Source organism: Pinus tabuliformis, chromosome 4_2 (assembly GCF_031772625.1).
Source record: "Pinus tabuliformis cultivar Carrire ecotype Pingquan chromosome 4_2, CPIR1, whole genome shotgun sequence".
Classification (NCBI taxonomy): Eukaryota; Viridiplantae; Streptophyta; class Pinopsida; order Pinales; family Pinaceae; genus Pinus; species Pinus tabuliformis.
In genome coordinates, this window is record NC_142304.1 from 1,168,871,783 (window position 1) to 1,168,899,083 (window position 27,301).

The following is a 27,301-nucleotide window of genomic DNA, read 5'->3' on the forward strand; positions in this document are numbered from 1 at the left end:
AGAAAATTTATATGTAATTCCTCTTCTTCTATGGACTCAATTCCTCCTTAAAATGATATCATTCCTTGCACATATTGATAATCAAGGTGGGTATGCATGGAACCTACCTCCTCAAGCCAGAAATCGAGCAAAAAACCCATGTTTTCTTCTTAGAAACATCTCACTGCCCCTCCTGTAGAACTGCCTGTATGTGCCCCTGTAGAACTTGTAAGTGCTCTTGTAGACAACGCCGAGAGCAGGAGGATGGGTGATAACAATGGAGAACGATGGTTTCGATGTTGGGTTGTGTTATATTCTTTCCATGTAGTTAACAGGAGGTTTGAAGGGCACCCGTAACGCCACTTTATGGTGTCCGGAAAATTTTGGTTTTGGACCCTATGTTAGGTTGGATGGACCCACCTATGGTTTGGTGCATGATTTTCACACATGTTTTTGGACGCGATGGTTTTCGGTCCATGGTATTGGATGCGATGGTTTTCAGTCCATGGTATTAGATGCTTTGGCATGTATAAATATGTATTGTAACATTGAAAGGAACAAAATGAAAAATCAAGCTGGTAGTCCCAGTTTTGGGATCCAGGGGAAAATATCTATGTATATTTGTTTTATGTGTTATGATCTCACATTGTTTATTTTCTGTGTTTTAGAATTTGTATGCAGGTAATTTCTGTACAGGGCTAAAACCTACATTTGGTATCAGAACTACTTTGGCTTCAAGGGAATGCCTTTGTTGCTGAGGGGTCTCGCTCGGGCCTGTGGTAGACCTTGTTCAGTGGGAGATCTGCGAGATCGATTCTGGTGGTGAAAGAAGATTGCGAGTAGTGGAAAGATAGAGATCGAGAAATTTAATGGTCAGAGTTTTGAGTTGTGGAAACTCAAGATGGAGGATCTGTTGGTGGATAAAGAACAGTGGATCACGGTAGATACGGGTACTAAACCAACGGGAGTGTCTAATGAAGAAAGGAAGAAGTTGGATCAGAAGGCAAAGAGCACAATATGATTGTGTGTCTCAGATTCAGTGTTGCTGAATGTATCAGGGGAAGCTACGACAGAGGCTTTGGGGGACAAGTTAGGGACTTTGTACCAATCTAAGTCTCTAGTGAATAAATTATTCCTGCGGAAAAAGCTGTATACCTGAGGATGAAAGATGGAGACTTGGTGACAGAGCATCTGAATTCATTTAATACTGTGGTAAGTCAGTTAGCATTTGTTGATATTAAATTTTCAGATGAAGATAAGTGCATCAGTTTGTTGTGTTCTCTACCAGATTCGTGGGATAGTTTGGTTATTGCAATGGGTAGCAACGCAACTGCCTTGCATTTTGATGAAATAGTCTCATCCTTGCTGACGGAGGAGATGAGACGAAAAAATATGGAGAGGAAAAATGGTGATGCCTTGCTGGTACGAGGGCAGACCCAAAACAGAAACAAAAATAAGTCATCGAGTGGGAGATCTAAATCTCCAGGAAAACCTGCAAATGTGGTGTGCTGGAAATGTGGAAAGGAAGGGCACTACAAAATGGATTGTAAATCTAAAGCTCTTAACAAAGGAAATGGATCTGATGAGGCTCCTTCTGCAGAGGTGAAAACCACCTCAGATGAAGGTGGGGATGTGTACTTGGCTTCTTCAAGTACACATGTAGATCATGAGGCATGGTTGATTAACTCAGGTGCATCCTTTCACTTCACCCCCCATTGAGAGTGGTTCTGCGAGTATGAGAAATATGATGGTGTGATGTCTTCTTGGGGGATGACAGGAAGGCTAGAATCGTTGGTCGTGGAAAAGTAAAGTTGAAGTTGCAAGGTGGAAGGGTTAGTCCATCTACTTTCTATTCAAAATTTTCTTTATCTACTACTGACGATGATCCTAGAACTGTGAAGGAAGTAGTAGATTCAGAGGATGGAAAACTCTGGAAAGAGGCCATGGTTGATGAAATGGCATCTTTGCACAAAAATGAGGCTTGGGATCTGGTGGAGTTTTCGGCTGGAAGGAAACCCATTGGCAGCAAATGGGTGTTCAAAAAGAAGACAAATGCAGAAGGAAAAGTGGAGAAATACAAAGCTCGGTTGGTAGCAAAAGGTTATTCCCAGGTGCTGGGCATTATTTTGGTGATATTTTTTCTCCTGTTGCCAAGGTAACTTCTATTAGATTACTTTTATCTATTGCTGCTGCTTTTGATTTTGAGGTAGAACAGATGGATGTGAAGACAACATTTCTTCACGGGGATCTGGAAGAGGAAATCTACATGAAGCAACCTGAAGGCTTTGCAGCGAAGGGTAAGAAAGAACTGGTATGCAAGTTAAAGAAGTCTATGTATGGGTTAAAACAGTCACCAAGGATGTGGTATCATAAATTTAATACATTTATACCGAGACTTGGCTTCACCAGAAGCAAAGCAAATTACTGTGTGTATTTTAAATTAATCGGTGACCATGTTATTTATCTGGTCCTGTATGTGGATGATATGTTGCTGGTTGGAAATGACAAAGAAATTATCCAAAATTTGAAGACCCAATTGTCCTCCAAATTCGACATGAAAGATCTTGGTGCTGCAAACTATATTTTGGGCATGGAAATTAAAAGAAACCAGGCAAAGAGGAAGCTCTGGTTAAACCAAAGGAAGTATGTTGAGACAATATTGCAGAGGTTTAATATGCAGGATAGTAAAACGGTGAAGGTTCTTATTCTTGTAGTTGTGAGGTTATCTGCTGAACAATGTCCCAAGACACAAGAAGAGGAAGAGGACATGTCCCGTGTTCCATATGCAATTGCAGTCGGTAGCTTGATGTGCAATGGTCTGTACTAGACCAGACATTGCACATGCAGTGGGAGTATTGAAAAGGTTTATGTCAAAACCAAGAAAGGAGCATTGGACAACAGTGAAGCGGGTTTTCAGGTATTTGCGTGGCACTAGTGATTATGGTATGTGCTACCAAGGAAGACCAGGATTGGATAGAGTGTTCAATATTCGTGGCTTTGTTGATGCAGACTGGGCTGGAGATTTGGATCAGAGAAGATCTACAAGTGGGTATGTGTTTAACCTATTTGGAGGTGTAGTCAGTTGGATGAGTAAGAAACAATCTGTTGTGGCACTATCAATCTGTAGTGGCACTATCAACAACGGAGGTAGAATACACGGCAGCCACTCATGCAAGCAAGGAAGCAGTTTGGTTGCAAAGATTGTGTTTAATTATGGGGTTAGTACAGGAAGCTGTAAGGATAGACTGTGACAGCCAAAGTGCAATTTTCTTGGCAAAAAACCCTGCATATCATTCAAAGACAAAGCACATTGATGTTCAGTATCACTTTGTGAGGGATATGATAGAAGACAAAAAGGTGTTGCTGGTAAAGGTGGACACTTTGAAGAATACTGCACATGCATTGACAAAATCTGTGAGCTCTGAGAAGTTATCTTGCTGTAGAGAGACAATGGGCATTTCAGGGCTGGGAAAATGACTAAGCTCTCTTGTGGCCCCCTATGAAAAGAAAACAACAAGTGGGAGAATGTTGGGTTGTGTTATATTCTTTCCACGTAGTTAACAGGGAGTTTGAAGGGCACCCGTAACCCCACTTTATGGGGTCCAGGGCAGCGCCCCGGAAAATTTTGGTTTTGGACCTTATGTTAGGTTGGACGAACCCACCTATAGTTTTGTGCATGATTTTTGCACATGTTTTTTGGACACTATGGTTTTCGGTACATGGTATTGGACGTGATGGTTTTCGGTCCATGGTATTGGATGCTTCGGCATGTATGAATATGTATTGTAACATTGAAAGGAACATAATGAAAAATCAAGATGGTAGTCTCGGTTTTGGGATCCAGGGGAAAATATCTGTGTATATGTGTTTTATGTGTTATGATTTCGCATTTCTTATTTTCTATATGAATTCGTATGCAGGTAATTTCTGTACGGGGTTAAAACCTACATTCGAGGCTGTGGGGTGACAAGGAGCTTGCTGCAACTAAGTTGACGAGGATAGAATGAAAGAAAAGGTGGTGAGAGTGCTTGAGGAGGAGTACTTATTACTTCTTTTAGATATTTCCGGTGATGGGGGTGAGCTGGCAGAAATGTACATTGGTCATATTTGGACCGTTGGTCCCCACCTGCCTTGTCATCATGATTTCTTCCCGCAATCACCTCTCATTATTGCACCAGAGTTTGCATACCCTCCACAACCTGTCCTTGGTATCCTTCTCAGAGTTGATTGCGCACGTGTGGGTGACATCTTCGGATGAGTGTAGTCAACTAGGTTAAGGAGGCCAAGTTAACAGGCCACCTTTTCCTCATTCAACCTCAACCATCTCATTTTCTCATGCATATATTTCAATTACACAAATGAAAACAAAGCGGGTTAGTCAATTCTTGTGAGTCGAATGTATGTGCTGTGAGGTATTTTGGCTCCTTTTACTACTGCATGCTTGTATTTCCTTTGCTGCATGCTATCTACTTTCATCATGATGTTTGGTTTTTTGCCTTGTGTAGGTTTCCTTTGGATGGATCTAAGCTTCAGATGTCTCCTTCAATCCTCATGGCTGCACTTCTTTTACTGCTGTAGCTTGATTTTAATGGGATCAGCTGCTACAGGAATTCCTATAGGAGCTCTTGTAGCTGCTTCTCCCTTTGAAATTTCAGCTTATTTCTATGCTGGGAGCTATGAGGATGATGCCAGAGATGCAAATGGAGATGGAGAGATACTAGGTAAGCATCAGGTGAGATTCGAGGTGCTACTTCCTCTCTTATTTTTGTTTTTTCTCTTTCTACTAAAAACTGGTTTTCTGTGTTTTTCTGTGACATGAAGGAAAAAAATGATGATGATGACGTGATGCAGGTGTGGAATGGATGGAAAGGAGGGTTGATAGCTGTGGGAGGGTTTACCTGTCTGTTACACTAAAATTTGTCACCATGACTATTTGTAGTCAGTATGGCTCCATCAATAGTTATACTATCCTCCTTGGCAAGTCTTATACCTCTGCTCCTCATGTCAAACTCCAAGAAAGAGAGAAAGTATTTAAAAGTCAATATGACTCTGGTTACGCAGTTTCTCCTACCCTTACCTGTGTGTATGCACCTCAAGTACATAATACCTGCGTACTTGTACGCTCTGTCTGTAAAGGGGTGGGTGCGTACTCCTGTAAAGGTCAAAAGGCACAAGTTTTACTTCAAAAAACTTACTTGTGGTCGATTCTAGAGCATTCTAGAAGATGCTTTGACGTGGATTGAGCGCCTCCAGATGGTTCATGCATCCCAATGAGAGAGTAACTTATCCCATGAAGAGGGGAGCTATCCCTTTGAAAGAGGGGCTTATCCCATTGATGGTGGAACTGATTAACTTCCTCCAAAGCACTATAAATACAGGCATTGGGCCAGAGGGAGGGGAGGTTGAAAGCTGAACATTCCTAAGGGTAGATGCTGCTGAAATTAGGACTCCCTTATAGAGCTTGAGAGGAGAGATCCCATTCCTTTCTTAGCTTCATTTGGAAGTGGGTGAGCTGATCAAAGTAGAGGAGAACTATTGCTGGACCCTGGGAGGGACCTGCACAACACCAAGGCACTGGTTGTAAGGTTTCTTTTGTTTCCAATTAATACAATTAAGTTCATTTTTCTCAACAAGTTGTTATATATAATTTGTTTCATAAACTCCTTGGTCTTTATGATGAATATGTTTTATTATATGAGTTATTCAAGTCCTATGTAATCGTTTTCTTGTTAGTGAATGCAGGGTTCAAGGAGAAGGAGTTCATCTGGATCGAAGAGGCTTGGCTGCTACAAACAGCATTGGACTAGAGGTAAGACTTAAACACCTGGTTGCTTTTATTTTAAATGCATATTTAGGGAAAGATAGTGCTTGATTGTTTTGTTTGTCACTAGAAAAGCCTTGTTTTCTAGGGAGGTCGGTTTTGTCCACAAAATTGACTCTTTCCGCATGACAAAATGGCGACTTCGCTGGGGAATCCATGGATTTGATTGATTTCTCTTTTGATTGATACTTTGATTTGAGAAACGTTGATTTGTTTCTGTTTTTGACTTGATGATTGTGGGATTGGGTGAATTTAGTTAATTTAGAGTTAGTTTTTCATTTTTCATAGTTTTGGGAGAGGTACGCACCCTCTGCGTTAAGCACAGTGCGTACCTGTATGCACTTTTTCTTTGTGCACAGAGCATGGACGCACCTGTGTAAACAGGTTGCCTGCGTACCCTGTCAAAAAATTGAAAATTTGAAAATTTTTCTCTTTTTTATCAGTTTAGAATTTGTTTATAGGTTTTAGCCATTGCCCAGACCTGCTTGTTCCTTGTCAAAAACTTTCCTTGGTTAATTTCATTGGCATTCCTGCTTTAAGCTTTTATCAATTGGGTGTTTTGAGTTTTTTTTTTGAGAAATTCTTGATTTGTTTTCCTTTGGTCATTACTTGGAGGTTTCTCTCAGTCTTTTCACAATTTTGCATCTTTTTGCTTTTGTTTTTGCAAAACAATTTCCCCCTCATTCGCCGGGGGGGGGCTAAATTGTGTATGAGTGTTAATCACCTTTGAGTGTTTTTATTTTTGATCTTTGGAACTCTCACCCAATTTTCTCGACTTGCACTTGATTGGTTCTTAGATTACATTAGAATCGTCTTGTGTTTGAGAATTCTCTTGCATAGATCACATTTGCATAATTAGAATTCTCATTTTCAGAATATGAATGAAAAATGTGCATAGATTACATTTGCATACTTTTCAAGTGAATTATGCATAGATTACAATTGCATAGTTTACATTCTGAAAAATCAATTGTAGATTTAGATAAACTTTCTTTGATTTGAATTTACATATTTTTATTCTTGTTTTTAACATACAAAAATAAAAATAAAATAAAAAACTGTTTGGGAATTGATTTGCATTAATTTTTCTTGATGGAATTAGTGCATTAGAGAATTTGTTATATTTTCTCTTAGTGATCAATTTTTTGCATTGTTGGAAGTAAATGGAAACTCTCTCCTTACTTTAGTTAGGATTCATCGAATTGAAAGGATTACATTTTCATATTCGATTGCATTCAGTTTTGAGTCGGGTCATAACACCATTGGTTTCGTATCCATTTACCCATTTGAGTAATAACAACCTTAATAACACAACGCTTAATTAAAATTTATCTAGTATTTTTTACATTTTTAGGGCTCTTTCCACCAATCTAGCTTAGGCTAGTGTCTTGGAATAGGTTTTAGTTAACTCTCCAAGACAGTAAAACAAACAAGTAGCTGTATCTTGCGGTAGGAAGAAATCCAATTGTTGCATTTATACTCTGGGAAAGCTCCTCTTAAAGGAGAAGCACGAGATCGTGTCTGAACCAGTGTGGGAATCAATCCTTCCTCATTGGGAACGACGCCAGATATTCATGTATTAAAAACGGTAAACCTCAGATTAACCATTCTCGAGGAGCCTGGGGTCACTTGTTGGTAAACCTTGGATTATGTCAAGGAGCCTTCAAGGGGATTGAGCTTGCTACTCTGCCCTTGCGTGCGTATCGGATCGTAGACTATTCCCCTAGGTGTATTTTTCTTAGTTGGTAACCTTAGTGGCCGTATTCTTTAGGACTCTTCCTGAGGTGACAATGGTGGGAAGATCCCACTGTACCTGGAGCAGACGTCGGCTAGACTCACTTGGATTTTCTGGGGGGTTCACTTCACTCGAGAAGGTTTAGTGGAGGAACTTGTGCCAGTCTATTCATTAAGCAGGTTGCCTGGGTAACTGTTCCAACCGCCATTTCTGTATTGAATTCTGCGACGTTGGATTTCATCACCAACTAGTGTTTTCAGTACGGAAAGTTAATGTTTGTGTGTGGTTTGACTCCTAGATTTGATAGCGCTTATTAATTTGTTTGTTTTTACTTTTAGAAACCATAGGTGTGAATTGTGAATTTTAATTGTTAATTGTGAATTGTTAATTTTAGTTTTAATTGTTAATAAAATTCACTAAAGTTGAATATAATGGCAAATGTTCCAGAATTTACCAACCAAGGAATCCCTCTTGACGAGAATCCTAGTACTTTTCCTTACTTTGGAAATGTTGGTCCGCCTTACATGGCTACTTTTTCATTACCTGGATTTACAATTGGTTTACCGATATGGTTATTTTCAACTTCGTTGGCCCCAAATACTCCAATTGTTCCACCTCAACCGAATGCTTCACCTCAACAGAGTTCACCATCTCAACATCACCAACCTTCTGTTGACCCTTTACCTTCTTCACCTAATTTTTCTTCCTCCATTTCTTCCTCTTCGCTTGGTAAAAGCCTTGACACTAGTAACCAGGTGTCTAAGAAGAAGAAGAAAGGGAAGAAGAAGAAGAAGAAGAAGAAGCAAGATAAGAAAGAGTCAACCAACCAACCATGGCTATAAGTGTTAGTTGTGTTGAGGAAACCTCCAACATGCATCGTAAACCCAAATACCCTTGCAGGCTTTGTAAGGGTGATCACTTCCTTATCAATTGTCCTGGTATTCCAAAGGTCTTGGAAGTATGGTCAGAAAAATCACATCAACTTTCCATTGATACATCAACCAGTGATAGTCAGGTTCCTGGGAAAAAGGGTAAAGTTAGGTTTCCTTGTAAGTTATGCAAAGGGAGTCATCAAACTCACATTTGGCCTCACATGGATGAAGCCTCAAAATTGTTGGAAAACCTTACTATTCTGCAGCAAGAATTTCCAACTGGTTACCGTAAAATTTCTCCCAACCTACCGTCAACTGACGGAGTGATTGATCTAGTTTCAAGTACAGTTGATCACACTCTTCCATTGGAGATTGAAACTCATGTCACTCAGGTTGATGATCCATTAGTTGATCAAGTGGTCGACTCAATTTCACATTCGGTCGATCCCACTTTCCCTTTAGAGAGTGAACTTCATACCGCTCAGGTTCTTCTTGTTACATCAGATTCTTCTATGCTGGGGGGCATTTCACCTGTTTCTACAGAACCCCCTCCAAGCACTGAGGTCTTTTCCTTTGATTGGAATAGACTGACAGAACCTCGTCTTCCTTCCTCCATCCCTTTCCAAATCATTGTCAAGGCTGGTGTTAGGGACATGCATCGCACACAGGTAGATGAAGGTGCTTCTGTTAGTATTTTATCCTCAATTGCTTGGAAAGCTTTGGGTTCCCCTTATCTTGCGCCTATTACACAGAATCTAAAAGCTTTTAACAGAACCATTAGTGAACCTTTAGGGATACTTCCTAAATTTTCCATTACCTTGGAAGGTAAAACTATTTGTATTGATATTATGGTAGTTCGAGGTCCCTTGGATTTCAATTTACTCCTTGGGTGAGACTATGTTTATGCAATGAAAGTTGTCGTATCGACACTCTTTCGCGTGATGTCTTTCCCTCACAATGGCAGTATTGTGACTGTAGACCAGCTTTCATTCCCTAGTCCTGTTTCAACTACCAATAATATGACACCCCTAGATGTTCCTGATTCTAAAGTGGTATCTACCCCGCCACTGGTTAATTATGTGGCAATTGGTCCCATGTTTTCAGTTACCAATGTAAGTGAGCCTCTCACTGTTTGCTCATCTTCCTTTGATTTAGATCCGGTAATTGACATGGAAAACCCTATGGGATTACTTGAACACGATGTTCTTATCCCTTTTGAGTCCCTTGACATGTGTTCCTTCCAGAGAACTATTCTTCCTTCTGATGAAGACCTCTTGGAAGCCATGATCAAGGTGTGTCCATTGACATGTCTTTCTTCCAGTTGGAAGCCATGATTAGTGAGCGAGCGAGGATAGTTTTTTCCTGTATCAACCTCGTTAAAAAATGAAATAGGCTGCCATGATGACAGTTCTTTTCCTGTGTCAACCTCGTTAAAAAATGAATCAGTGTGTGAGGATAGTTTTGTTCCTGTGTCAACCTCGTTAAAAAATGAAACAGGGTGCTACGAGGATAGTTTTTCCTGTATCAACCTCGTTAAAAAATGAAACAGGCTGTCATGAGGATAGTTCTTTTCCTGTGTCAACCTTGTTAAAAAATGAATCAGTTGTTTTGAGTTAATTCCTGTTACTGTGTCGACCTCGTTAAAAAATGAATCAGTGAGTAAGAGGACGGTTCTTTTCCTATGTCAACCTCGTTAAAAAATGAATCAGGTATGAGGATAGTTCTTTTCTTGTGTCAACCTCCTTAAAAATGAAACAACTCCCTTTTCAAGTTAAATCTTGAAAGTAAACCTTCATTCCATCCACCTGGTTGAATGCAATGAAGCTTGGGGGGCATGTACCTCGCTTTGCATCGTTATGCTAGGGGCATGCGAACTTCTGGAGCATAGTTCCTTGTCTTGTGTCAAGCACGTTAAAAAATGAAACAAGGAGTCTTGAGCATAATTCCTTGTCTTGTGTCAAGCTCTTTAAAAAATGAAACAAGGGTAGATTATATAGGTAGATTGTAGAGAGTAGTGATGAGCATAGTTCCTTATCTTGTGTCAAGCTCATTTAAAAAATGAAACAAGGGTTTTGAGGATAGTTCTTTTCCTGTGTCAACCTCACTAAAAAAATGAAACAACTCCCGTGAGTCTTTCCAAGATCTTGAAAGTAAAGCTTCATTCCATCCACCTCATTGAATGCAATGAAGCTTGGGGGGCATGTACCTTGATTTGCGTCATTATGCTGGGGGCGTGTGAACTTATAACAAGCATAGTTTTCCGTTTCAAGCTTGCATAAACATGAAACTGAATCCGAGCATAGTTCTTTTCCTGTTTCAAGCTCATTAAAAAATGAAACAAATCCTCTTACAGTTTTGAGTCGAGTGTTTGGCTAGATCTCATAAATGTTAAGTTGTATATTTAGGTTAGTTATTTCAGTTTTTTGTATAATTTTCTTACAGTTTTAGGTCTAGTCTTTCAAATGATCTCGTAACTGAACCTTCATTTCATCCAACTGGTTGAATGAAATGAAGCTGGGGGGCATGCGCTCTATCAGTTATGCTTAGGGGGCATCAAGCACAGTTTTCTCTCTGTTTCAAGCTTGTGTAAAAATGAAACTACTTTGAAGCATAGTTTTTCTCTGTTTCAAGATTTTGTAAAAATGAAACCTATCTCGAGTCAATTTCAGTTATTTTCAAGACTCGTTAAACTCATGAAAATCCCGAGATTATTTTGCTATCTTTCATTCTCGTAAAACAAATGAAAATGCCGAGTTCTTTCCGTCTTTTCCTGCTCGTAAATTAAATTGAATGTCGGCCAAATGAGTACATTTTTATCATTTTTTCAAACTCATTAAAATTTACGAAAAAGTGAAAACCATGAGTACATTTTTATCATTTTTCCAACTCGTTAAAACTTACGAAAAAGTGAAACATCAGAGTCATCTTTAAGCTCTTTTCTGACTCCTAAAAGGTGAAAAGATTGGCGAGTTTTCTTTTTAGCTCGTTAAAACAGAATTAAAAAGACGGTCCTCTTATAGCCTTTTTCTGACCGTAAAAACATGAAAATATTGCCGGATTTTTGTCGTTTCAAATTCGATATTGGAAATAAAACGACGTGTCCTTGATTGCTTTTTACTTTTTAGATCAGAGACACTAATCATGAAAGTACTCCTTGGTCGTAAATATCAAGCGGTTCTCTCAAGTATTATTTTATACTTTTTCGGGCTTGGGAGACACAAATTTACGAAAAAGGTCAACCCTAGAGTCTTCTTAAGTTTTTTCAGACTCTCTAAAATTGAAAAATGCCAAGTTTCTCCTATACTGGACTCGTTAAAATTTCACAGTAAAGGACCTGTTCGATTACAAACAGGAATGGACCACTCCTTCTTAGGGTTCGAATCTAAACTAAGTTGGACTCATCCGAAGGATGAGCTTATAATCAAGCAAATGTTATCCTCCTCAAGCTTGTAAAAAAATAAAGAGGTACTTGCCAGAAATGGTGGGGGAAAAGAGATAAAAATAAGCCTATTTGTTATCCTTTGTCTCATAAAAAACCTTATCACCACTCTTGAACACGACACTTTTCATTCACCTGGGTCGGGAAATCCTTTGCCTAATAGTTGATCAAACCACATTGAAAGTCTTCAGCCATTTTCTGGGTATTAACTTTGGGTCAATTGTCACCAAGCCATCTGTTGTGTCGTTATGTGTTCAAGAGGTCACTGCAAATAAGCCATTCATCTGCAAAATACATGTCATCCATCTTGACCATCCCTGAGTCAGTCCTTACAGCTACATTTCTTCAACTTGATCTATGATTTCGTGTTGTGGGCTTGCCTGCGACGGATCACTTTCTATCGACATCAGCACATTATCTAGAAAGATGATCTAGGAATCGTCAGTACCTTGAGATCTGCATGCCTCAATGGTAGGTTTCTTGCCTTTGACGATAGTTTACATCATTGACTTTTGATCGAAGGATTCCGTGACATGTTCGGCATCAACACATCTACTCACATCTCATGGATTGTACTGGGTACTTTGAGAACAATTGACATCACTAGTGGTCTCTCTCACACTTGTTAACAATTTACATCATTGACTGGTAATCAAGTGGTTTCTACCATGTTCGACATCAACTCATTTATTCGCATGGATAGAATCGTACTATTTCGGGAAGCAGAAATGAAGACCCTGGATCTAGTTTCCGCCATCCAGGCTGCGAGGAGTTTTGTATTCATTATACAGTAGACTAATTATAAACAGATGGCTGCGTCCATACTGTGTCTACATGTGTCTATGATTATGATGTACTGCAAAATCATTCCTATATCAGAGCAGTAGTTAGTTTGTTAGTTAAAGTTTTTGATCTGAGTATGGGAATGCCTACCTCAGCGATGATATGATCTCATATATGTATTTTATGTTGAATATTTGCAGGTTCCAACTGGGCTCTCCACAAGATAATCCTTGAAATGATAAAGTGCTTCACCCTTCCTAGATGATATGTGGTGGGCTCCAGTATTGTAGCAATAATGCTACAACTCCTGGAGCTTCCTATCTCTAATTTTATCAACCCGGTAGTTCGTACAAACGTGGAAGCGACGGTGCTGTATGCACAAGTACTAGCTCTTGTCGTAGCTGTCACTTGGTCAGCTGGCACAAGTCCGCTAGGGCTCAAGCCAACTTCTATATGCTCTCAAAAGAAGCTTTCTAAATGATGGACGAAGGCTATCTCGAAGGAAATTAATCTATTTTGCAAAAATGAACTGAAAGCCAAAAAGAAACACAAACCCTAGCAAACCCTAGCAAACCCTAATTCTACCAGCTAGTCATACTGATGCAAAGGAAAGAATGCAAACAATGAAAAGAGATGCCATTACTTCTAGGAAGGTAAAATGTATGTGTCTACGTTATCACTATCTGAAGAAAACATCTTTTTGTATTTTTGATTAAGTTGTGGAAATTATCATGCATGTGCTTCTAACTAGTTTTCCACTGTGCAGGGATGGGTCAAGGGATGAAATGCTTTGGGAAAGGTTGGGATGGTATAGAGAGAGTCTAAGGGATCCCCAGTGTCCTTTCTGAGAGTTTCACAAAGTCTGGATGACATGCAACCGTGTTCATGAACTTCTACAGGAAGTCTGCAGGGGCTTCTACAGGAAGTTTCTACAGGATGTTCTGTAATTCTTCTACAGGATGTTTACGAATTGGATTTTTGAGGATGGATGGTTGAGGGAAGATGCATGGATGGTTATGGAGGTAGGATGGGGGTCTGAAGTGACCCAGGAACTGATGGATGGAGTGGTGAGATGATGTGGAAAGCTGACTTGGCTTGAAGGTAGTTGAGACAACAATGGGGAAGAAGGTAAGGTTACTTGGCAAAAGAGAAGATGGGAGATGAGGGAACAGACTTGGTGATGGAGGAGCTGATCTGAACGAGGCTCAAATGAACGAGGAGGTGATGAAGATGCCCTGCATAGTGGTTGCTTGATCAAACCAACTACATCTTGCATGCAATCGAAATATCATGTGATCTATCTAACAAGTTAGTGAAATCGGTGGACAACAACCTTATTCATGAAAAGAATCACGTACAACCTGTGAACAAAACATTATCAAAGAGATGTAAACACATGAATAACTCCTACCAATCTATCTTAAACATAAGGAACTACTGTAACCATCGAAAGCAACCTAAGTAACACAGCATGAATTAAATCTAAAGAGCAGATTTTTTCTCAAGAACGCAGCAAACACACATAAAGAGAAACAAGGGAGGTACTGGGCGATTGAGATGGGCCCAACCCCAAGAGCTACAGCCTCCCATGAAAGATTTAGAGCTGGTGCAAAGCTAGATCCATCTTTATCAATCAAGAAATGGAAAGTACATCAAAACTGTCCACAAGGAGAACTTGAACATGAGCTGAAAGCAAAGCTAATCTATTGCATAAAAATCGAACTACAAACTAGCTAACTAATGGCTAAAACAAAATGACTAACTAGCTACAAAATGACTAACCACTAGCTAACCAAAATGAGGCCCCAAGCCCTCTTATTTATACAATTTGAGGACCCAACAGTCCTCCTAAAAGTTAGGGACTTGGCTGCCCAAGACTTGTAGTTAACAGCAGTCCTACTTGACTTGCTTGGCTGCCCTTGTGCTCATTGATTTGGTGGCCTTTGAACTCCAAGCTGATGGTGGAGAATTCGAGGTAAGGGCCCATAAATGAGGGGGGCACCTTCCTACAAATCCTCTAGCTTGTTCTCCCACGAATTTGGCTGCCAAGTGCTCATTAAGACCTTCAAATTTGTCTCCAAGTTGACCAAAAAGGCTACACAAAGCACCCATTAGACTTGTTGGCATAATGACTAACCAAATTCACTCTATTAACATAAAAATAATAAAAAACATGCAATAAACAAATGAGAATGGGGGATCAAGTCGAATTAGGAAGTTGAATGAGCCCAAATAATTGTACATTGTTGGGGCTCATCATCACCCCCCTACTGAAAGTGTTGCTCATCCTCTGAGCAACCAAATCTCTCCCCTTGTCTTTGATGGCCTTGGTGACTTTCTTGGCTAGCATTTCGGCCGATTTCTCCTTTGGCTTCCCGCTTTTCAAACTTTCCTGTAGAAACTGTTCGCTGGCTTCCTGTAGAAACAGTCTCTGTCTTCCTGTAGAAACAGTCTGCTAACTTCCTGTAGGAACAATTTTCTCTGATTTTGCTTGCTTGGCTGGGGATGCCTTCTCCTTGAACTGTGCTGCCTGAAAGCTGACGAATCCAACATGAATGGCAAGTCTAATGTATTATAAAAGCACACAAGTACAATGAACTGCCCGAGAATAGATAGTGCATGCCAAATCTGGATGGGAAAGAGTGTTTCCAGGCCTTTAACTGAATCGAATGGCATTCTTAATCTTGGATTTGAACTCTACTAAGAATTGATAACAGAGGCAGAGCAGAACATAAGATAGATCAAGGGTAGAGAAAATATGACTTGCTCACATATCATTGCTATGAATCAACATTTCCCTTCAATCTGCAATTGCTTCAAAACAGGCCAAAAATGAGAATTCCCAAGTTGTGTTTCAAGCTGCTGTATAACCAGGAGTAGAGCAAAACTTCATACCGAATCACACTTTTAAGATGCAGCTGTTGTGTCATTTGTTCTTTGGGGCAATGCTGTAGACATAGCAAGGTTTGCATAGGTATTAGCAGCTTTTTCTCTCAAAGCAAATATAGTTGACAGTGGTGTGCATAGAAGGTCCAAGATGGGTCAGACCACCCCATCTTTGATCATTTGTAACTCATTCTCGGGTAAACTTGAAAGATTTTGAAGTGTTTAAATGGCTGCTAATTTTGCCTTCAAATGAACATTGGAAATCATTTCAAGAAGTGGAAATACAACCTCCTCTTTGAGCAATGCAGCGTTGCTTTGATCTGTTAAACCTATCTCTGACAACTTCCTTGCCATAACAATCTTCATTGTTTCAGACCCTTCTCTCAGGTTCTGTATCAAGGGCTTGAAATAGTCCGCCTATTCCATTTGCAGTACATGATGCTCACTGCATGGGAGATTCTCCAGAACTTCGTTTGCATCCTTAGCAGTTTTAGGATTGTCACTATTTGACATTGTTACAAGGAGGAGGATACAACCTTGTACCTTGCCAATCTATTCACACACAACCATATCCTTTGAAAGCTCTAAAAGTAATTCTATGGCTTTCATACCCTCTGCAATATCACATGCAAGTGAACAAACAATAAAATCAATAGCATGATCCACCTCAGCTATTTTCACCTTTCTTCAAGCTCCAAACTTGATGAAGAGAAACGCAGGCTCCTCTGCTCTGCTGCACTTTCCTGTAGAAGACATCCTGTATCCGGCTCTCGCTTCCTGTAGAACGAAACAGTGCTCCCTGTAGAATGCCGATGAGTCGAAGGGTCTTGAAAAATGGCCGAGAAAGATCGGTGGAGGATATAAAGTTAATAGATTGTGGAAACTTCAGTGGAGGACGTGGAAAGTGCAGATGGACAGCAGTTCATGAGTTTCAGCCAAGCCGTCTTTAATTTCTCCGTGATTTGTGATGTGGTGGCAAAAACATGTGCGCTAGATTTTTCAAACTGCAGTGATACATGTCTTCTTCTCTCTGTTAATTAATTGACATCCTGTTCATTGGAGTTAAACTTTCTATCACTGTTTTTTTCTTTTAATTTTTTTTAATTTTTACGAGAGTCCATTGTCCACGTGCACTGCGTGGCTGCCGGCGGAGTTCTGAAGCAGACAATCAGTTGAGCCTTGCTACATTCGTGGCTTAATCCCTCATCCCATTCGTTTATGCAGTTCCCAATTAAATCTATGCAATAGAAGAATGAGATTAGTCACATACCTCGAAGTTAAATGGTTGCCGTGAGCTGTTGTGGCCTGTCATTGCTGCATGCATTGGTTTTCCTGATTGCATGTGGCTTGGCTGCTAATATTTGATTGTTTTTTTCCTTGTGCAGGTGTCCTCTGGCCGGATCTGAGCTGCGTGCATTGATTTCCACGTTCAACTCTGCCCGTTCAAGCTGCTGCTGCTGCATGGTCACAACCAAAACTTCTTTTTGCCATTTCTCCCAAACGGTAGATCGGTTTGATCTGAAACTTGGTGAGAATGTTACTACCATCATTATGCGTCTCCCATATCAAATTCGTGATCAATGGATGCACAGAGTTCGAGAAAAATGGAAAATGGCTGAAGATTTCAGAGGTCGATTTCTTGGAAACCGTGCATCGGAATCGGCTGAAACTGCTTGGGTAGGCTACTATCACCCACGTGCATCTCCCCATGACACAGGTTTTGAAATGGATGCACGGTTATGGAGAAACTGCAAAAATGGTTGATGGTGATGGAGGCGGATTTCTTGGAAACCGTGCATCGGAATTGCATGAAACTGCTCAGGCATGTTGTCATCAACATTGTACAATTCCCCACAAAACGGTTTGTCAAATGGATGCATGGTTTTCAAGTTATGGCAAAAACAAATTTCGTTCTATGTCTTTTTGCTTCAAGGCTTCTTGCAAATTTTTGCATGGGATGACAAAATGAATTTTGGCTATGATGCAGGTATGGAGATGATGGAGGAGGAGTTGGAAGATTGCATGAGGGCTTCTGAACCCTTGAGGAAGCTACCATGCTCTCCAAACCACTTTTTGAAATGCATGCCTAGTTTCCCACAATTTCTACAGGAATTTCCTGTAGAAGCACAACGAGAAGCACAAGGAGGTGAAAAAATGATGGAGAAAGGCAAGGGATGGACACACAAGTGCTTGTAGGCCTAATCAACAGATTCCCACCATTAGATTCACTTTTGAAATTGTATTTGGCTCGTCCAAAGGTTCTACAGGATGTTTCCTGTAGAAATACAGAGCTTCCTGTAGAAGACACAGTTTTGAGGAAAGAAGCATAATGACATGAAAAAAATGATGGAAAAGGGGTGAGGAATGGAAACATGGATGTGGGTAGGCCTCATGGACATATTCCAAGCCTTCAGGTCCTCCTCGGAGATCAATTTGGCTTTTTTGTAAGCTTCCTGTAGAAGATACGAAACTTCCTGTAGAAGGCACAAAAACTCATTTGTCTTTGATTTGAGTGCTTCTCCTGTCATGAAACATCCTTCTTTAACCTGCAATGTCATTGCTGCAACATGAAATGGAGATTAGATTTATTTTTCTTTCTCTTTTTCTCTTTTTTTTTTGAAAAAAAAAAACAACTAGGGCGCCTCATGGAGGTTTTCACCCTAATTGCCTGCCCTCGGCGCCTCCAAGGGAGGTTTTCACCCAGAGATCTTATTCTCTTTTCTCTATTTTTTTCCAACCCATTGACTGCCTCATGGAGGTTTTCAATCAATGAGCCAATCTAAGGCGCCTCCGAGGAGATTTTCACCTTAGATTTCTATTTTCCTCTTTTTTTTCATTTTTTCATTTTTCTCTTTCTTTCTTTTTTTTTTTCTACCCTACCCTACTTGAAAAACAAAATCATTTTCAAGTATAAGAATACTTCCAATGAAGCCATGTGCACATCGAGATTAGAGACAAGATGATGTAAAGGCTCGGAATGCATGCTTTGATAACTATCCAACTTTCAGAGACAAAATGATCTGACTTTGAAAGTACAAAACATAACTGAGGAGGAGAGTACTACTGCAACTTAGTGACCTTCTGAAACCATATCTCAATATAGCTTTGATATCCTTGGTCATCTTGTTGATTTGGATCATTCTTCGTGTCACCTTCTATCATGACCTTCTGATCTTCCTCTTGTTGTTGATTTTTCTCTTGAATACATGGAAGATTTGATGGTAACCATGAAGGATCTTTCTTTATCTCTGATTCTGATCTCTTCTCTTCATCAAGTGCAGCCCATGGTTCTTTGATCTCCTTTTTGGAATCTTCTTTTGCTTTTGGTCCTTCAATGTTGTCAATATAATCTCTGCTTTGCAACACTCTTCCTGAGCTTTGGTGAAGATCATTGGGCTCAAGAGGAGTTGTTTGGATATGTTGTGCCTCAGATTTGCAATGTGGTTGAGCTGCTTCATTGCATGGTTTTGGAAATGGTGGTATGGGTAGTTGAGTGGAGGTGTGTAATTGAGATGGAGATGGATGGCATTGTGGTCGGGTAGGCATTTGGGGTTGCCTTGGTGGAGGAGGAGGTGATGGTTGTGGATGAGTAGGTGGTGGAGGAAAATGAGCGGGATGAGAGTTGTACTGGGGCCTCCACTCCTGATAAGGTGCATTCCACTGAGGCTGTGGCTGAGCATAAGAGTGAAATGAATGAGCAACTGGTTGGGCATAATATGGATCTGTGAAGGAACAAGGAGAATATGACCAAGGAGGAGGTGTAGACCAGGAAGGATGAGCAGGGGGATCCCAAGAAGGCATGAAAGTGGCTTGATAAGGGTCATAATAGGTCTCGGGTATCCCTTGCAGCTCCTGCTGGTAAGATCTAGGTCCATGTGGCCTCCTTTGGTTCATATAATAGAGTGATTCAGTGGCTCCCTTGGCTCTTTGATATGCAGCTTTGATTCTGGGCAAGGAAGGGCACTGATCTGTAGGATGGTATTCTTCACATACAAAACACACTTCTAGGGAGTGCATCGAACATTCGTTCCTAGGATGCTTTTTAAGGCACCTAGGACAAAAGATGACCAAAGCCCTATTGGCTTCCTCTTGCTTCTTTTGGATCCACAAGGTATCCAGTTGCATGGCAAGAAATTGCCTCATATCACTCTTGAAATCTTTGATCTGATTTTCAAATTCATCTTTGGACAAGATGTTGCTCCCAACATTTCTGCTTATAGCCATTTGCTCCAGAGGAATGTTTTCTTCTTCTTCTCCCCTAGAGGTTCTTTAAATATGCCTTGATGTCCACCCAGCGGTTCTTTCATCACAGCCATCGAAGAAGAACGTTGGCTGTGTGAAGCAGTGGGGGTGTTGTGCAATCATTTTTCTAACTTATCTCTACTCCTACAAAGCATGAAATGAGATCTTTTTGGTTGTTTTTTTATTTTTTCTACTTCTACTTGCAAAACTGAAATAGATTGAACTGCAACTAACTATCTTGCGAAAATGAAAATGCGGAATTGAAATGAAAGCAGGAAAGGACTAATCTATTTTGCTCAAATGAAATTGCAAGAATGAAATGCTAGGCTACGCTTGCGAAATTGAAACACTAATCTACGCTTGCAGAATTGGAATGCGGAATTGTAAGGCTATTCTAGGAAAGCAGGAAATGCTAATCTATGAAAGCAAGAAATACTAATCTATGAAAGCAGGAAATGCTAATCTAGGAAAGCAAGAAATGCTAATCTACTTTTGCATAAATGAAATTGCATAATGGAAATGAAATAAACTACTTAGAAGAAGGTTGTAGTGGAAAATAGAAGAAAAGCGACAATCACCAATACTCTGACGCTTCCCCGGCAACGGCGCCAAAAAGATGGTGGGCTCCAGTATTATAGCAATAATGCTACAACTCCTGGAGCTTCCTATCTCTAATTTTATCAACCCGGTAGTTCGTACAAACTTGGAAGCGATGGTGCTGTATGCACAAGTACTAGCTCTTGTCGCAGCTGTCACTTGGTCAGCTGGCACAAGTCCGCTAGGGCTCAAGCCAACTTCTATATGCTCTCAGAAGAAGCTTTCTAAATGATGGACGAAGGCTATCTCGAAGGAAATTAATCTATTTTGCAAAAATGAACTGAAAGCCAAAAAGAAACACAAACCCTAGCAAACCCTAGCAAACCCTAATTCTACCAGCTAGTCCTACTGATGCAAAGGAAAGAATGCAAACAACGAAAAGAGATGCCATTACTTCTAGGAAGGTAAAATGCATGTGTCTACATTATCACTATCTGAAGAAAACATCTTTTTGTATTTTTGATTAAGTTGTTGAAATTATCATGCATGTGCTTCTAACTAGTTTTCCACTGTGCAGGGATGGATCAAAGGATGAAATGCTTTGGGAAAGGTTGGGATGGTACAGAGAGAGTCTAAGGGATCCCCAGTGTCCTTTCTGAGAGTTTCACAAAGTCTGGATGACATGCAACCGTGTTCATGAACTTCTACAGGAAGTCTGCAGGGGCTTCTACAGGAAGTTTCTACAGGATGTTCTGTAATTCTTCTACAGGATGTTTACGAATTGGATTTTTGAGGATGGATGGTTGAGGGAAGATGCATGGATGGTTATGCAGGTAGGATGGGGGTCTGAAGTGACCCAGGAACTGATGGATGGAGTGGTGAGATGATGTGGAAAGCTGACTTGGCTTGAAGGTAGTTGAGACAACAATGGGGAAGAAGGTAAGGTTACTTGGCAAAAGAGAAGATGGGAGATGAGGGAACATACTTGGTGATGGAGGAGCTGATCTGAACGAGGCTCAAATGAACGAGGAGGTGATGAAGATGCCCTGCATAGTGGTTTCTTGATCAAACCAACTACATCTTGCATGCAATCGAAATATCATGTGATCTATCTAACAAGTTAGTGAAATCGGTGGACAACAACTTTATTCATGAAAAGAATCACGTACAACCTGTGAACAAAACATTATCAAAGAGATGTAAACACATGAATAACTCCTACCAATCTATCTTAAACATAAGGAACTACTGTAACCATCGAAAGCAACCTAAGTAACACAGCATGAATTAAATCTAAAGAGCAGATTTTTTCTCAAGAACGCAGCAAACACACATAAAGAGAAACAAGGGAGGTACTGGGCGCTTGAGATGGGCCCAACCCCAAGAGCTACAGCCTCCCATGAAAGATTTAGAGCTGGTGCAAAGCTGGATCCATCTTTATTAATCAAGAAATGGAAAGTACATCAAAACTGTCCACAAGGAGAACTTGAACATGAGCTGAAAGCAAAGCTAATCTATTGCATAAAAATCGAACTTCAAACTAGCTAACTAATGGCTAAAACAAAATGACTAACTAGCTACAAAATGACTAACCACTAGCTAACCAAAATGAGGCCCCAAGCCCTCTTATTTATACAATTTGAGGACCCAACAGTCCTCCTAAAAGTTAGGGACTTGGCTGCCCAAGACTTGTAGTTAACAGCAGTCCTACTTGACTTGCTTGGCTGCCCTTGTGCTCATTGATTTGGTGGCCTTTGAACTCCGAGCTGATGGTGGAGAATTCTAGGTAAGGGCCCATAAATGAGGGGGACACCTTCCTACAAATCCTCTAGCTTGTTCTCCCACGAATTTGGCTGCCAAGTGCTCATTAAGACCTTCAAATTTGTCTCCAAGTTGACTAAAAAGGCTACACAAAGCACCCATTAGACTTGTTGGCATAATGACTAACCAAATTCACTCTATTAACATAAAAATAATCAAAAACATGCAATAAACAAATGAGAATGGTGGATCAAGTCGAATTAGGAAGTTGAATGAGCCCAAATAATTGTACATTGTTGGGGCTCATCAATATGAAACCCTAATCTACTACAGGCTTCGCACTTTAGGGGGCAATCTGTTACACTAAAATTTGTCACCATGACTATTTGCAGTCAGTATGGCTCCATAAATAGTCATACTGTCCTCCTTGGCAAGTCTTATACCTCTGCTCCTCATGTCAAACTCCAAAAAAGAGAGAAAGTCTTTAAAAGTCAATATAACTCTGGTTACGCAGTTTCTCCTACCCTTACCTGCGTGTACGCACCTCAAGTACATAATACCTGCGTACTTGTACGCTCTGTCTGTAAAGGGGTGGGTGCTTACTCCTGTAAACGTCAAAAGGCGCAAGTTTTACTTCAAAAAACTTACTTGTGGTCAATTCTAGAGCATTCTAGAAGATGGTTTGATGTGGATTGAGCGCCTCCAGATGGTTCATGCATCCCAATGAAAGAGGAACTTATCCCATGAAGAGGGGAGCTATCCCTTTGAAAGAGGGGCTTATCCCATTGATGGTGGACCTGATTAACTTCCTCCAAAGCACTATAAATACAGGCATTGGGCTAGAGGGAGGGGAGGTTGAAAGCTGAACATTCCTAAGGGTAGATGCTGCTAAAATTAGGACTCCCTTATAGAGCTTGAGAGGAGAGATCCCATTCCTTTCTTAGCTTCATTTGGAAGTGGGTGAGCTGATTAAAGTAGAGGAGAACTCTTGCTGGACCCTGGGAGGGACCTGCACAACACCAAGGCACTGGTTGTAAGGTTTATTTTGTTTCCAATTAATACAATTAAGTTCATTTTTCTCAACAAGTTGTTATATATAATTTGTTTCATAAACTCCTTGGTCTTTATGATGAATATGTTTTATTATATGAGTTATTCAGGTGCTATGTAATCGTTTGCTTGTTAGTGAATGCAGGCTTCAAGGGGAAGGAGCTCATCTGGATCGAAGAGGCTTGGCTGCTACAAACAGCGTTGGACTAGAGGTAAGACTTAAACACCTGGTTGCTTTTATTTTAAATGCATATTTAGGGAAAGATAGTGCTTGATTGTTTTGTTTGTCACTAGAAAAGCCCTGTTTTCTAGGGAGGTCGGTTTTGTCCGCAAAATTGACTCTTTTTGCATGACAATGTCCTTTATAAAGCTTCTCTGCCCCTCAAACTGCTTTTTGGAACCATTTGTAGCTCTTTGTAATCCCTACATGAGCCTCCTGTAGAACACACAGTTTTTGAAAAAAGAGCACAGTGGGGTGGAAGAAAGGTCAGAAATGAGGGAGAAGAGTGTGGAGGAGATGAAATAGGTGTTGGTGTGAGTGTCAGGGCTATGTGGCATCTTCTCTTACTCCCTATGGTCCTCCTGCAAACTTGCAATGCACATTAAAATTCATTTTTTTCTTATTTTTCTCTTTTTTTTTTTTTTTTTTGAAAACAACTAGGGCGCCTCAAGGAGGTTTTCACCCTAATTGCCCACCCTAGGTGCCTCCAAGGGAGGTTTTCACCCAGGGATCTTATTCTCTTTTCTTTTCTCTTTTTTGTTTTTTTTTTTGGCATCACTGGGCCACCTCAGAAGAGGCTTTCAACCCAATGATGGGACTCAAGTGCCTCATGGGGGTTTTCACTTGAGTCCTTATTTTTTATTTCCATTTTCTGTTTCTTCAATGAGTGGGTGAAGTGGAGGCTAAGACATGCCCCACTACCATCACTGTCTTATTCAGATCTTCAATGAACTCTCTCTTGGAGCGGGGCTTCTTGTAAATTTTCAACCTATGTGTCACACGGAATGAGTCGATCTTGCAGACAAGATAGACCTTCCCAGAATCTAACGATATCTAGTGACAAGCAAGCCAATCAAAAACTATCTTTCTCTAAATATGCATTTATAAACAAAGGCAAACCAGTGTTTAGGCCTACCTTGGGTCCAATGCAAGTTTGTGGAAGCCTCACTCCTTTGATCCAAATGAGCTCCCTTGTTGTGAATCTACAAACACAAACAAGCAAAAAATTTAAATAGCACCTGAAAAGCCAATATCATAAAGCATACTTAACATGATGATCAAGGAATTCATGAAACAAATGACATAAGACAATTTGTTGAGAAAAATGAATTTGATTGTATTAATTCAAATCATAGAAGAACTTTACAACCTATGCCTTGATGCTGTACAAGCTCCTCCCAGGGTCCAACAAGAAGTCTCCTCTACTTTGACAAGCTTCACTCTCTTCCCAATCAAGCTAAAAAGGTATGTGATCTCTCCTCTCAAGCTTAACTAGGAAGTCTTAATTCCACCAGCATTTACCCTAAAAAATGTTCAGCTTCTAACCTCCCTAGCAACCAGCCCAATGCCTTAATTTATAGTGCAATGAAGGGAAGTTACTAGGTCCTCCTTCAAAGGGATAAAGTCCTCCTTCAAAGGGATAGCTCCTCTCATCAAAGGATTAGCTCCTTCTCTTTTGGGATGCATGAACCATCTAAGAGTGACCAATCCACGTCAAAATTCCTTCTAGAATCATCTAGAATTAACCCAAAGTGAGTTTTTTAGAATAAACTTGCGCCTTTTTGACTTTCACAGGGGTCCACACCCACTCCTTTAGGGACAGAGCGGGCAGGTCCACAATTTTTGTGAACAGGAGGTGCGGGACCGCAGGCAACAGTGAGAGAAAGTGAGGAACCAGAGCTTTTTTGATTTTCAATGTCTTTCTCTCATTTTCAAAGCTTGACTTGAAGAGATGAGGTCTGAGACTTGCTTAGGAGGGCAGTACAAGTGATGATATACCCATACTGACTGCGAATAATCATGGTGATGATATTTTAGTGTAACAGATTGCCCCCTAAAGTGTGAAGTCTGTAGTAGATGAGGATTTCATTTATCATTTAGGAAGAGTGAAGTACTTTATCATTTCAAGGATCATCTTGTGGAGAGCCCGGTCGGAACCTGTAAAAACATTCAATGCAAGATATATATATGAGATCATATCATCGCTGAGGTAGGCATTCCCATGCTCAGATCAAAACTGACTTAGAAAACTAACTACTGCTCTGATATAGGAATGATCTTGTAATACATCACAAGTATAGACTCATGTGGACACAGTATGGACGCAACCATCTGTTTATGAATAGTCCATCATATAATGAATACAAAATTCCTCGTAGCTTGGATTGCGGAAATTAGATCCAGGGTCTTCATTTCTACTTCCCGATACAATACGATTCTATCCATGCGAATGAATGTGTTGAAGTCGAACATGGTAGAAACCACTTGATTACCAGTCAATGATGTAAACTGTTAACAAGTGTGAGAGAAACCACCAGTGATGTCAATGGCTTTCAAAGTACCTAGTACAATCCATGAGATGTGAATAGATGTGCTGATGTCGAACATGTCACAGGATCCTTTGATCGAAGGTCAATGATGCAACATGTCGTCAAAGGCGAGAAACTTGCCATTGAGGCATGCAGATCCCAAGGTACTGACGATTTCTAGATCATCTTTCTAGATAATGAGCTGAAGTCGATAGAAAGCGATCTGTCGTAGGCAAGCCCACAACATGAAATCATAGATCAAGTTGAAGAAATTTAGTTGCAACGACTGACTCAGGGATGGTCAAGATGGATGACAGATATTTTTCAGATGAATGGCTTATTGGCACTGACCTCTTGAACACATAACGACACAATAGATGGTTTGGTGACAATTGACCCAAAGTTAGTACCCAGAAACCAGCTGAATACTTTCAATGTGGTTTGATCAACTGTTAGGCAAAGGATTTCCCAACCTAGGTGAATAAAAGTGTCGTGTTCAAGAGTGGTTACAAAGTATGACAAACAGGCTCATTTTTCTCTCTTTTCCCCCACCATTTCTAGCAAGTACCTCTTTATTTTTGACAAGCTTGAGGAGGATAAAATTTGCTTGATTATAAGCTCATCCTTCGGATGAGTCCAACTTAGTTTAAATTCAAATCCTAAGAAGGAGTGGTTCGTTCCTGTTTGTAATTGAACAGGTCCTTTACGGTGGAATTTTAACGAGTCAAGTATAGGAAAAACTCGACGTTTTTCAATTTTAGAGAGTCCGAAAAACTTAGAAGACTCCAGGGTTGACCATTTTCATAAATTTGTGTCTCCCAAGCCCGAAAAAGTATAAAATAATACTTGAGAGAACCTCTTGATCTTTACAACCAAGGAGTACTTTTCGTAATTAGTGCCCCTGATCCGAAAAAGTAAAAAAGCGATCAACGACACGTCGTTTTATAACCAATATCGAATTTGAAATGACAAAAGTCCGGCAATCTTTTCATGTTTTAGGAGTCAGAAAAGAGCTTAAAGGCGACTCTGAATGTTTTTTCGTCGAAATGATCGATTTCACCTGAACAATCCGTTATCCTGAACAAAAAATGCAAACATTACTCATACATGTTTGAGATGGATAAAAATGCTGTAAAAGTTACCTTTCTAAAGTGAAACATAAACAAATCTACAATTCATTTATTCAAAAAACTTATAAAAAGGGCTTTCGTCAATTCATTTTTACCGTTGAAGATTTGGGTGAGAAAATAGTGCTTTTGTTCAGAAACTTCACATGAAGATTGCGGAAAATCCATCCGTCGGAATCGAACGTTGTCTCCTCTAGGTAATCCACATCATCCTACTCTTCAATTTCAACCATTTCAATTTGTGTTTTAGGGTTTTATTTCATTTTTTAGAGGGTTTTTAGGCTAGAAACCCGCGCGCGGGGGCCCGCAGGCATAACACTGGCAGCCCGCGGACCCCGAATTTTTCTCAATGGGGAAAAAGTCAGGGGTCCGCACCTTCCATGAAAGAAAGGTGCAGACCCACACACTGTCTCTAATAGAGAGGGTTTGGACCCCGTAGCAAGGGTTTTTAACCCAAATATTCTCAAAATTGACCCAAACAACTTAATTTCTTGCATTCTAATTTTCCTTTTTGTTGGATGTAGAGTGTACATCATGCTT